Source organism: Tiliqua scincoides, chromosome 4 (assembly GCF_035046505.1).
Source record: "Tiliqua scincoides isolate rTilSci1 chromosome 4, rTilSci1.hap2, whole genome shotgun sequence".
Taxonomy (NCBI): Eukaryota; Metazoa; Chordata; class Lepidosauria; order Squamata; family Scincidae; genus Tiliqua; species Tiliqua scincoides.
The window spans coordinates 172844922-172858681 of NC_089824.1; the positions used below are offsets into that span (position 1 = coordinate 172844922).

General features: G+C 41.2%; 1 protein-coding gene across 2 annotated transcripts in view; it reads left to right on the top strand.

The window, feature by feature from the left end:
- The first annotated feature begins 6564 nt into the window (after positions 1-6564).
- Positions 6565-13760, top strand: part of PPARD (peroxisome proliferator activated receptor delta) — a 63395-nt gene continuing 56199 nt past the window's right edge. The window contains exons 1-2 of one of the 2 annotated variants that reach the window (XM_066623566.1): positions 6565-6653; positions 13526-13627. The gene's annotated coding sequence lies outside the window, so the exon portion shown is untranslated. The remainder of the gene's footprint in view (positions 6654-13525; positions 13628-13760) is intronic. The other variant, XM_066623567.1, reaches the window with a different exon arrangement.

Consider the following 13760-nt stretch of genomic DNA (forward strand, 5'->3'; position numbering starts at 1 on the left):
TTTGAAATTCTCATTCTTTTTTAAAAATAAGTATTTACAGTATATGAGAGATTCTGAAAAAAATAAGGTAAGCGTTCAGACTTTGCTAGGGCCTTACTCCTGTTCTGTTGAGTTGGCATGACCAGAGCACAATCTAAACTTGGTGGTGCTGACACAGTGGCCACAGTGTTGGCTGCATCACAAACAACACAGTGTGTGTAAACAGCTCTGCAGAGTGGCCTGCACTGTCCCGCAAGCGCTGCATATGAAGCCCTCGACTGTTGACAGAAGCAGGTAAGGCAACGAGCGGCACAGGGTACAGGGAGGGAATCAGGGTGGGGGCTTTTTTGGGTGGGAGGAGGGTGGAATGGGGGGGCCACACTGGGCCTGGGAGAGGGGAGGGATTGGAGGAGGCCTCCTCTGCCATATCCTAACTCCCTTCTCAGGCCAGGCAGCTTTACACAGGGCCACTCGGACTTCCACTAGCTAAGAAGCTGGTGAAGATCCAACAAACCCTGTAGGGGTGTTACTTGAGGTAAGGGAGGAAATATCCTCTTACCCCCATGGAGACCTCCAGGCAACTCCCAACTAGTGCTGGATACAGTGCAGGCCAGGCAGCCTAGCTGCATCAGTGCTAGTTTGGATTAGACTGATTTAATTTTGCTTTTTGTCTCCTTAATCTTCCTTGGTTGGTAGACTTAGCTCAGGCTAGTTAGAATGCTTGTGCTACCAGACTGTGACTTAAGTTCCCATTGACAATATCAGCAGTTGCTTGTTGCTTTTTTTTAATGGATTTTTATTCTGGAAAATCCATTCTCTCTGGGAATGTAGTTGAAGCCGCATTTTCAATTGCTGGGCTGTGTCTGAGAACCGAACTTTTGATTGGTCTGTAGTGGTCCCTAAGGCAAAAACCCAATTTTTTGTTTAATACTTAACATTTAAGACTTGGAGATAGTAGATTACTAGGCCTCTTCATTGGATGCTGGAACCAGTATAATAAATGCAACTTTTAAGTCAAAACTAAAACCACGCTAGTAAGTCTTCAGCAAATCTCTGATGATGATAGTGGAGAAATCCATTAATTGTAGAAATCGTTGAGCTACTCTAAAGGACTCAAAAGCAAACCAACTCACCACAAAAATCTTTCTCTGGAATAATTTTCTGTCCTTTTGCTAGCATTGCACAAATGCATAGTTGCAGAAAACTAGACTATGACTGCTGCCACAGTGACCATATTTTGCTGGTGCTGAAAGGCTCCCACAGGCTCCTAGTTTATTTCTGGGTCCAATTTATAAAACTGTTTTTGAGCTGACATACAAGGTTTTAAACAGTCTTGAACTAAGGCATTTGAAGGATCTTTTAATTGGGCAAAGAGGCATCTTTTAAAGTTGTGTCCCCCTAAAGTTGAGGGGGAGAGCGACGGTCTCTCTTTACTCCAGCAAGGCGTCTTTTCCAGTGGCTGTTGCTGGTGTCCCTTCTCCATTTCCTTTTAAATGGTGAACCCTTTGAGGACAAGGAGCCATTTATGGATTTGTTTTGCTACGTAAACCACTTTGTGAACTACTTTTTGTTGAAAAGTGGTATATAAATATTAACAATAATAATCTTTTGTATAAACCTGCCTGTACATTGAGATAATCTACTGATCACTGCTCTAATTGACTCTGTTTTTAGAGGCTAGGTGGGTTGCTACCAGATATATGGTATTTTCTGTTTTGGTGTCAAAGTTGTTTAATATACTTCCTAAACTTACTCACCTGGCACTTTCTTTGAATTATTTTAGATGCCAGGTAAAAAAAATTGTTAAAGCCCTTGGCAGGTTTTAATTGTGGATGGCTTTTGCTCTTTGTTAGTACTATTTATGTTTGTTCTTTTAATGTTGGTTTTGTTCTTAGTTTGGTACTGATTTTTAATTAGTCAACTGCCTTTGACTTCAGTTTCATGGGAAAGTGGGTTTAAGTATGAATGATAATTGAATATGGATGATAATTCTCCAGCACTGTGACTTGGAAAGGCTGCAGAGCTAGCTTTACTAGAGTGGGAACCCTTTCCCCTTGTTCGTAGGTGTGTGTGTGTGGGGGGGGGCATGTGCACCTACTTGTGTGAACCTTGTAGGAAGTGTGCACTTCACTGTTGGCAGGAGCAAGTGCAAGAGCATAACTGGGGCAAGAGTCAGAAGGAAATGGTAAACAAGAAAATACGTAGGGAATTCCTAATTGCAGGAAGATGTAGGAGGGACTAAACATGGCTAGTGGTGATGTTACAGGGCACTATTTAACAAATGTCTTTTGTCACTATTGCAGTCACCTTTCACAGAAAGACACCTTTTCACAGAAATGCATTGCATATGTTGGGAATAACTATAATTGTACTATATTGGTGATCTGATTTTTAGGAGGCAATGATTTCTCCAGAGCATAAACTTTTACTTGGTGACATTGTGTGGGCAGATATCTGCACCAAATGTATAACTACCCCAGTGTAACTATTGGCACACCTTCTGTAAAATTGAGGTGGTTTTCTGGTTTATTTGCTCATTTAGAGTAGAGGATGGACCTCTACCAGTGGATTTGCCTCACCATGGATGCCGAACACCTGAATCAACCCCTGCAGGCCTACTAGATGTGACCAGAACCTTGTTCCAGTCGTGTCTAGGAGGTTTTCTGAGCCTCTGAGACGCTGCGTACAGTGGTGTGCGGCCTCTCTGAGGCTCAGAGTGCTACCTGGAGACTTTTTTGTTGACTTCTGGAAGTTGTAAAAAAAAGTTCCAGATGGCATTCTGAGCCACAGCCTCTCTGAGGCTCAGAATGGCTCTGGGCGTGATCGCAGCAAGACTTTGGTTGTGTTCGGAGTGAAGGTGGTCTCTGAAAACTGCAGATTTTATCTGAGGTTTTTGGTATCCACAGAGGGGGGCTTTCTGGGAAAGGAACCCCAGTGAATAAAGAGGCTCCACCTGTATACTGTATAGGACTTTCATTATAGAGATACCAAGAGGTGAACTACCAGCACATTCATATAAAATACTAGCAAGGGGCAGTGTGAAATTTACACTGGAAGTTCCAGCTCAGTGTTATTCAAACTGTGCGGCGCAGCTCTTTAGGGAGGCACCAGGAACTCAAAAGGGAGGTGTAGGATGTCCTCTCGCAGCGATACAGTCACACCTCTGGGCAGAATACGAGCCCGTCTTCTGCACTTTTTTTAAAGCAGAAGAAACAGGAGTTGCTCAGCTGCGAGAGTGGCTGCTGTTGCCCCGCCCTCTTCTCCCTCCACTCTGAGGCTGCCACCTTCTGTGTTCACTCTTCAACCTCCATCTGGCAAGTACCGAGCATGCTCAGCTTGCAGTCCTTAACCCTCGATGATCCTTGTCTGGTTGCTTCCTAGTTCCCAGCCTGGGATCACTTCTCATCAAAGTGAAATCTCTCTTTTCAACCCCCTCCCTCTTCCACTCCCCCCTTTCGATCTCCAAACCTTCCCGCTTTCCTCCCCCTCCCCAAATAAAACGCTTCCTATTTTACCAGTTGCCAGGGGTCTTAAAGTTGTTTCCATGCAGTTGGCAAAGGGGGGGGGGGAGAGAAGCACACACTTTACTTGGCCATGAGCAGAAAAAGGGTACTGTTTTTAAAGTGATTTATTAATCTTGTTGTTTGACCTCCATATCTACTCTACCCAGGCTTTGCACACTGGAGAGGACACTGTGTTTCAGAACCACCATTCAGAGCGCAATACCATAGTCTTCCAAGACTGAAGGATGCCAACATGTTTGACTGAAGAGGAAAGGCTGTATTTTTAAAGTGATGAATCTTGCTATTTGAAGGGAATACTTATCAGCCATTGATGAAGTGATTGCCAGCACAATCCTGTCCACACTTTCCTGGGAGTAAGCCCCATTGACTCTAATGGGACTTACTTCTGAGTAGATATGCATAGGCTTGAGATGTGCATCTCCTAATATAAGAGACAAACCAAACCCTTATTAGCTCTGATATATTTTCATGGTCTATTTTTGTTTTCCCCACCAGCTGCTGGAAAAATTTAATTTCATTAAATTAATAAAGGGTTCAGTCCTATCTAAGGAGAATGGGAGAAATGACTAGTTGGATTGGGGTCTGCAGGGGTGTGTGTGTGTGTAATGTTCGTTCACAAAGTTCATTTGATAAAACAATTTTATTGGTATGCTTACAAAGTTTAAAAAAATGAGTCCTCCTGGACCAGACAAAATCTACCTACTCTAGCATCCTGTCTCCAACAGTGATCAGCAGCTGATAATTTATAAAGCATGTATATTGCTGTGTATTAATAATATATTTTAAAGATCTGCATTTAATTAATGATATGATTAATATAATTAATATTAATACAGTTAATATATTTAATATATTATAATAAATATATTATAATATTATATTTAATATATTTAATATAGTTAATATTTCTTGCCACTTCCTGTTTAATGATGTCACTTCCAGCCCTTGGGAACATTATGGGGAGTCATGGCCAACAGCCACGGGGGTCAAGGGAGCCACTGGCCAGAGAAGTTTGAGTACCACTGTTCTAACTGTATGCTGTTTTTTTCCCCTCTGATGTACAAGTTAAGGTAAATGTTAGTGATGAATTAGATCCTTCCCAGACAAATGTAGTGCTGTCCTGTACTGGGTAGATACCTGTATGTTACAGCATAGTACTTTGTTCTGAAGTGGAGTGACAACAAGAGCGCAACACCTGGTCTAAATGATGGCGCCATGAGGTCTTTCATGCTGCAAAAAAGTAAGCTAGAACATCCAGACACACAGACTCCAGTGTCCATGTGTGGGGAATCAGTGCTGATTCAAGTGGCCTCAGACTTGAGTCAATGCAAGAGTCATCTGTGCAGGTGACTTGTATCTCCACAAGTCAGTGAAAAATGTTCGGAATCAAGTCACCTGACTTGAGTTCCCATCCCTACAAAACACTTATATATAATATTTACAATAGATCCCTGAATTCTGTAAGCTGATCTTAAAACTTTATTAACTCAAAATAGTCATCACAATAGTAAAGGCTACACAAAAACTTTAAAATTAGTCCCATCTTCTTCACTATTGGTTTGTTCAGAGACAGAAATGCCTGCTTTACAGCTTTTTCTAGTTCTTACTTGATCTCTTATCCTTGAATAAATGATTCCAAATGAAGATAATCTCACTTTGCATTTTTACATAGAAAAGGCTCCTTTAACCTCATGTATCTGGTAGAATACACTAATTTATTTTATTCAATTTTTACCCTGCTTTTCTTCTACATGGGCACTCAAAGCAGCTTACAAAAATATAAAATGTAGGAAACAATTCATAAACCTATTAAAACTGCAATCACCCCATCATAAAAGCATAAAACAGCATAGCATATAATACAAAAAAGTCATAAAACTTGTAAAACCTGCAGAACATCTGGTACTAAAATGTTAATAATAAAATCATGTTGTTGGCATCCTTCAGTCTCGGAAGACTATGGTATCGTGCTCTGAATGGTGGTTCTGGAACAGAGTGTCCTCTCCAGTGCGTGAAGCCTGGGTAAAGTAGATATGGAGGATAGACTGTTTCTCATGCAGCAAATCCCCCCTCTGCACGTCGCTGAAATGGTCCAATGGAAAGGCAGAAGCCAATACGGTTGGTTCCAGTGGCGTCGCAGGAGTTGCCAGAACTTGACTGTGTTCAGCCATTAACTGCCTCAGGGACTCCAGCTCCAGATTTTGCCTCGAGGTTGACTCCTGAAGGCTTTTCTATAACTAGATGTAGCCATAAGGCAGTGGAGGTTTGGGATCAGAGTTTTCCTTCTCTCAGTTGAGCTGCCTTCCCAGGCTAAGGAGTTCCATCTACCCAGTGGCTGTTTAGTCACCTCTTACAACAAGTACAGCCAAACTGAGGGCCTATTCTTATCCCCCAGCCCCCAGGGGTTCTAGGGTTTGAGAAAGAGGCAGTTTACCAAACAGTTGTACAGCAGGGAAAGAATCACAGTGTGGAGCAGAAACGTTTCACAGAAGCTTCACTCATTTTGAAACCTGGTGTCTCATTAGTAGACTAATCTAAAAAGAAATGTTTTAGGCATTTATTCAGTTTTGAGATTTACTGTAAGGCTTGCTTACCTTATAATTCAGCTTGTATTCATTTTATTTAATAAGAAGAACTTAGTATTTCCTTTTTTCTTTTTCTTTTTTTTTTAAACCCACCCTTCTAATTTAAGACCTGCAGATTGTGATATTTAAACTTTTAAACCTGAATCCAATAGGGATAGTAGTATGTGGAAATACACATAAGAGCTCTTGGCAGTACACATGGAGCTTTGAGAAGCGCCCCAGTCTTCCTGGTCCCCAGAAAACATGCAGTTTTGTACCTAGAATTTGACTTTACTGGCCCACTATGGCGTAGAGACATACATTAAAAATAAATCCCAATTATAGGCATGTTGACTTGGAATAAAGCCCCACTGAGTTCAGCGTCATTTACTACCTGATAGGTACATTTAGGTTTGTATCCTTGGACTTTGTCTGATTTTTTTTTTTTAATGGCAGTTATACACAGAAGTGGAAATGTGTTCTGTTTTCTTGCAGTTTTCTTTCACTTGGGACTTCCCTCATGCTGACATGGTGTCTACATGGTGGCTCTCACCTACAGGTGATCAGAGATAGCGGCTCCTAAAAGGTAACTTTGTCTTTTTAAATAACATGTCATTTGCAGTGCTTTTAACAGGCTGGAGCTTATCTGTATCTGTGAGCTGCATTGTTTTTCAGTTTATTGTATAACTTTCTGGAAGATTCCAGCCTTTCATGTGTTGAGAATCAGATGATAAGGAACCTGATTTGTATTTCTTAACTGTGTAATACAAGATGGCTCAGCTATATTAACCTTCTGTTCAGGTCTGTGCTTCAGAATATGAGTATCCTGAAGCAGGAGTGTGATTTAGAGTTGTTGGTGTCACTCTGGAAAATATTGTTATTGACTTTAGAAAATAAAATAAACCACCCGTACTGTATAATTTTCTTGTAGCACTTCTTGTTTACAAAAAGTCATTAGAGGTCAGATGAGGTTTGTTAGAAGATTGTGGACTATAAGTTCTGACAGCTGATACCCTCTTTGTAGAATACTAGGTTATACCTTAATTGTTGCAGGCTGCTATCATGTAAAAATTGTGCAATTCAACAAGTAAAGCAATCAAGTGTAGTTAATAAGTGCTGTCACTGCTTGTCCTTGGAAAGCTTGATTGACTGGTATACAAAGCATGCCCCTGTTACTTTGAGACCAGGCTGTGATTTTTTTTGGCATAGAGTTGGTGTTGGGTAGTTTTGTTCTCCTTGGTTTTATCCAGTTTGTGATGATACTCCACCCTCCCTATGACATCTTTCAAGAAAGAAAGCTTGATATTCTTAGGTGGTGTATTAATAATTTTCTGCAAACTGGTCTGTTAATATTTAGAACATTTCCACATTGCAAGTTCAGCATGTTAGGGCAAAAGTGTTTACAGTAGGATCTAAAATAAAGGAGGTAGGTACTATGTTTTCTTGAGTTTTATGCAATGTTGAGATCATCTAATTTCTGCTGATCTGGTGACTTTTCTGGTCTACTGACTGCACTAGAATGGAGTGGCACCATTGTTCTGTGGCATAAAGGGATTGGATGGATCGAATCAGTGCATCTTGAAACTTAACAAAACGCTATGTAGCTGAAGCTTTTGTAATAGCCCTATTTCTAGAGTACAATACTCTTCAAATTTCTTGTTATCAATAATGTGTAGCTCTATGGCAGTGGTCTTCAAGAGTTAGGACCTATCTCAAACGCCAACCTGTACGTAGGACTTGCTTTCAAGAGCCAGCTGACTGGTTGGTGAGTGAGCAACCATGTTGCTACAGTACTCTCCTTTTCCCACCTTGTAGTGGCATGTTGATGTGCGCTGCCACTCTGTCATTCTGTCCCTTCTTTCTTTCTATGGCAACTGCAAGAAGAGGAGAGGAAAAAGGCATAACAGTGTGCACTCAATTTTGAAAGGCAGAAAGAGAAGGCAAGGCAGAAGGTGTACTGCAGCAGGGAGAGAAGGTAGACAGGTGAGAAACAGAGGGTTACACAGTCTGTAGATTGTGGGGCTTCATCCCACACAAATCTCTGGAATTTGCCTATCTATGATCCCTAGCCATGGCTCCTGTTCAAACTGTGCAGACATCAACCTCAAAATTAAAAAGGCAGTGGCAGTACTGCTGTGTACCTGTTGTGAGGTCATGTTATCACCCGCCTGTTGAAGACCTTTGCTGTAAGTTGTGTTGATCCTGCATTTGTCCAAATTTGAATTTGACACAGAGAAGAATTCTGTAAGTTTGGGGTTTTTTTAAGGACTGACAGTGAAAAAGAGATGAAAAATGTTTGCAGCTTGCAAGATGCAAATTATCCACTTGGGAGACCTGAGTTCTAGCAGGTTACCTGCTTCTAGCAGATTGTTTCCCAGATATTTGTAGCTAGTTAGCAGATAGATGCTTGGGTTTTTTTCTGTCCAAACTTTATGGAAAGTATAAGTTGATTTGTCCTGCATTTAAAAGGGAGATAAAATTAATGTACTCCTTTTGTTTGAACATTGCTGGGTTTCTCAACATGAATTCCATATTGGGGGGGGGGGGGAGTAAGTCTTGATTCAACCTGATGGATACCCCTCTGAGATAGAAAGTTGAGGCAGACATAATGTCAAACCAGAGTTCAGCATTAGGAGAATTAGCAGGCACAAGCCTCAAGTTTGCACATTCCCTTCTCCTCTAGTACACCAAGATTAGGAACTTCTGATGCCAGTTCAGACAAGTGCATGGCTTTCTGAATATGAACAAAATGACAACTGGAATCAGAAGTTTTCTTCTAGTCTTGGTACAGGAGGGGAGGAGGGACTACATGAGCCCAAGGTTTGTATCTTCTAATTCTTGTAAAACCAAACAGTGGCTTGACATTACATCTGAATGGCCTTTAAATCTGTGTCAGGAAAAGTGATATGTGAAGTTGTTCTTTGTCAGGGCATTCTGAATAGCTTTCATGACCACCCAGTGGTAAAAGTCAGTGTTGCATTGGCAGTAGGAATGGTATACTTGCTGTCACAGACTGGCATAGATTTGTGTAGGATATTGTAAGTATGGCTAACACTTAGCAACTTTTGTACAAAATCAATATTATAAAACATTTGTATCTGTTAATTATTAGTTTCTTGTATTTGAAAGCTGAGACTTCCATAATCAGATGTCAGCCTTCAGATACTTTCTTTAGTGGCATTTGGTGTGTACCATTCCTGTGCTCTTCATATATCTCTATTTTTATTGGGTCATATGTATTCTTCTTATTAAGAATATTTATGTACTGCTTTTCATCAAAAAGTTCATAAAGGAGTTTACAGAGAAAACCAAATAACTAAATGACTTCCTGTCCCAAAAGGGCTTTAAAAAGGTGTAGAAGAAACCCCAGCAAATACTTATTAGAAAAGTCATTGTGCTGGGGTAAACAGGGTTAGTTACTCTCCCCCTCTTAAGTATAAGAGGAGCATTACTTGAAGAAGTGCCTAGTTAGCAGGATAATTCTGTTCTGCATTTCTGATTGTGTGAATGTTTTTGGATGTCAAGGAAAGAATGTGTTCTTACATATTTTGGATAGTCTATGTTATTGGTTCTCAAACAGTTGGGTCATGACTCACCAGCCTGGGAAGCACTGTACCTGGCCCTTTAAGGATTGGGGAAGGGAGGTAGGCAATCCTGTGATCCCCAGGATTGTGCTCTTGCTTGGGACTAAGGGGCTTTTTTTCAATTTACCCCTTTCTGTGTTGGCCTCCCTGGGTTGCAGGGAGCCCACTTTCAGGTCACAGTTGCATTTTTTCCTTGTTTTGATGCATGGGGAGCAATGCGGAGGACTCTGCAGGGCTCCCCACTTCCCCTCAGGGGCTGGCTTATGAAGGGGTACATCTAAAAAACAACAACAACCACCTCTTGCTCTCTGGCAGCCACACGTTCTTGGAGATCATGTCATTACCATGCCCCGGCAAAGACCAGTGTTCTCAAACTTGCTTGAAATTTGAGAACTGCTGGTCTGTGTTACATAGAAATAGTGACCATAAGAGGGACTACATCAGTGATATGATGATGAGTGAATACAATCAAACAGTTTGCCAGAGCAGAAATAAAAAACTTGCGCTTTAACGTGCATAATAAACAATTACAGGTTGAGACTCATTTGTGTGGGTTCCATTCCAAGCACTCACATTTATGGCAAAAAATGCACTATAGCAAATCAATTTAAAAAACAAATTTTCTTTGCTCCAGTGATTTAAAAACAGCCTTGCTGACCTTTGTGATGTAAGATTAGAGTCATTAAGAAGACAATCCATCAATCAGTAGTCCTTCAAGCGCTTACAAAGGTGCTTCACTCAGCCCCTCCCTTCACCAGTGCAAAGTGATCACCTTTCTTTCACGTGCTCAGGGGGAAGGGAGGGGAGAGAGGAGGACTGATGGATTGTCAGCCAGCTGTCCCCCCCCTCTCATTAAGGACGCTATTGTTAAAGGGACTGTTCAGTTTTTTAAACGGATTTTAAAGGGATGCATTTTCCCCCTTCTCCAGGGATCAGCACATTCCTTCTCATTTGCAGGGGCCATTCCTTTTGAGTCAAATCCGTGTATAAAAAATCCGTGTATAAATAGGCTGGACCTGTAATGTTATGTTGGTAGAGCTAAGTCCACATATTTGCTGAACATTCCTATCTTTCATTGGTATTTTTTTTCTGTCTCTTTCACTGGTATTAATGAAAAGTCATCAGCTTCTTTTCATTGATTTAAAGCTGAACAAGTGGAGTCAGAATTTCCTCAGTCCCTGCCCTTGTTCTTAAACTTCTGTGAACCTTGGGCTAGTTATTTAAAAAAAAAAAAAAATCTTACTCAGATTTGTTCAGACTCAGATCTGAGTCATAGTTCGCAGTAATTCCTGATGAAATCTGTGGGACTTCAGAGCTGATTTGCATGCACATTATATCTACCAAAGTTCACGTTGGGTTAGGTTTGTTTTACACTTCCTATCCTATTTATCTTCAAAATGAAATGCAAGATGGGCTAGAAAATATATAAAATGATATGCAAACGTCAGTCATATGTATAATGTATGGCAATTATATTAATTATATTTCATATAAATAGGATTAGTTACTTGTAGTAACATGACTGTTGTTTCAGTACCAGTGAAAAATGATCTGACTTGCAAAGAAATGTAGTGCAACAGCAGTATGTAGTGTTTCATTTTGGTTAGCTTTCCTGTAGGTAAGTTGATATACTCTGAACCTGATCTTCATTTTAAGACTCATGATGAATTTCAGGACAGAGTTTGGGGTTTTTTGCAATTTTTTCATAATTTTGCATTAGCTTAAATTTAATTAATGCTCAAGTGCCTGTTTGCATATTCTTTTCAATCATCAATACTTGCTTATTTTCACCCTTTGGCTTTTAAACAAGCATTAAATGCCATGCACACATCTGAAATCTTTTTCTGGATTATATCGTGTCACTGGATGAGAAACAGTGAAACTGGGATTGGGAATTGGCTGGGCCCCAAAGAAAAAAAATCAACACATCTGTTTGGGCACTATGTGGAACAGATTCAGGACACCCATTGGCTGTAACATTAAGCATACAAAACAAATGAACAAACACAAATGCACTCAATTGCCTATTTGACGCCACTTGGTGTCAAATATTCTAAAAGCTTTAGGATGCACCTAAAGGGCACACCAGCTAAGCTGCATGCAGATCAACCCCCTCTGACAACTTTCTGGCTCTATTTCCTCCAATTCCCTTCACCCAGATAGCTAGCACAGAGTTTTATGTCATAGCGCACACTTGTGAAGAGAGTTAGGGTTGGGCATGAGCAAGGATCTGTGTTGCAACATTCCTTTATTTTTTCAGGCCTCCTCTCCCAGTGCTTCAGTTCATCCCAATGCATTGCCTGTTCTGTTGCACTCCAGGTTTTAAGTTATCCAACAATCTCATTCGTGTGCCTTCACTCCCAGCCCAGTTCCAAAGGATGTAAAGTTCGTGATGTGTAGGTTCTCCTTTCTGTGGCTGGTATAATTCAGTGGTGTGGCTCAGCTTTTCACCCCATTCCACAGTGCTCCAGTACAATTTATTTTGAGCCTCCTTTGATCTTGCAAACTCAGTTTCTCAGCTTGCAAACAGTTTGCTTCTCCTCCTGCTGCTGCTCAGTTAAGGGCATGCTATCTCTTTCCCTCTCTACCCAACACACACACAAACACTTAGATACACACACCAGCAAGGTATATTAGCTTTCTGTTCTTGCTGCTATTCATCAGGCAGGAAGATCTCTACTGAGCTACAAAGATATGGGAGAGCCCAATTCAGCAGTAACTCCTCCAGCACTGCTCAACAGCTGAGAGCCTGAGGGCCGGATAAAAAGTTTCTGCAGGCCGCATCCAGCCCCTGGCCCTTATGTTTGACACCCCTGTCTTAGAGTTTTCTTCATGGCCAGATCAAAACGTGTTCTGTTTCTTGGTGAGTTGGCTAGTGCCTTCGTTGAAGATTTTGTGGGGAGATGGAGACAAAGGTGTGCTTAATGTCTTCCCCATGGTCTATAGCCACAATAAAAAGTGGCTCCCTTAAAAGCTGCTCAGGGGTTCTAGGTGTATATTTAGTCTTCTCATCATTTAACTGATAAAATTGATTGTTAGAAAACAGCTTTTTAACAGACAGGACAGCTTAACAAGCATACTGTTAAAACATCTTCTAAAACATGGCAATCTCTGTTTTTATTTTAAAACCTTAGTAAGAATTGCAGTTCCTATACTTGGTTAACTAACAGCCCCAATCCAATGATGAGCTTACACTGACAGATCTCACAATACAGGTTGTCCCTCATTATCCGCTGGGGTTCTGTTCCAGAACCCGTAGTGCAGCGGTTCTCAAACTCTCAGGGAGAGTTTGAGCTGCTCTAAGTTCTTGCAGGGGCAAGGGGAGGCAGCAACACGATGCCCTAGGTTTGCATTGCTAAGGGAGTACAGGGACTGGCATTTACTTTGCAATCACAAACTAGAAGTGCAGTGTGATCTTTCAGCTTTCACTTTCTAAAGCTCAGGGAGCCCTGCGGAGGGTCACGCAGGGCTCCCTGCACCCCTGGAGGCACGCCTAGTAAGTGCACGCCAGTCTCTGTGCCCCTCTTAGTGACACGATCCTGGGGATCACATTGCTGTCGCCGCCATTCCTTAAGGGGACAGAGTCCAGGGCCCACAGCCTGGGGCGTCGTGATGCCCCAGTTTGAGAACCACTGCCCTAGTGAATAAAAAAAAATCAATGAATAAAAAAACAGTGGAAAAATAGATTTTAGACATCCAGGTTTCTTGCCCCTCCATTACTCCTAAGGAAATAAGATTATGCCTCAACATCTGCAGGGGTTCTGGGACTCCCTGCTGATAACATACAATGCGTTAAATAAAAGCTGTTTAAAAAAATTAAAAAGTGTATCCCTTTACAATTGTGGTTTAAAAACAGCTTTTCTTATTGTTGTAGTGAGGCAGTTAGCAATTAGAAATGTGAAGGACCCTCTGCCTTTGCCTGGCCCAGCTGAAGAATGGAAAGATCGCCTGCATGCATGACTGTCTCTCTACAACAGTAAGAAAAGAAGTTTGCTTTTTTTAAACTGATTTTAAAGAGATGTATTTTCCCCCCTCTCTAGGGATCAAGCACATTCCTTCTCATTTGCAGTGGCTATTCGTGTTGGGTCAAATCCATGTATAAAAAATCA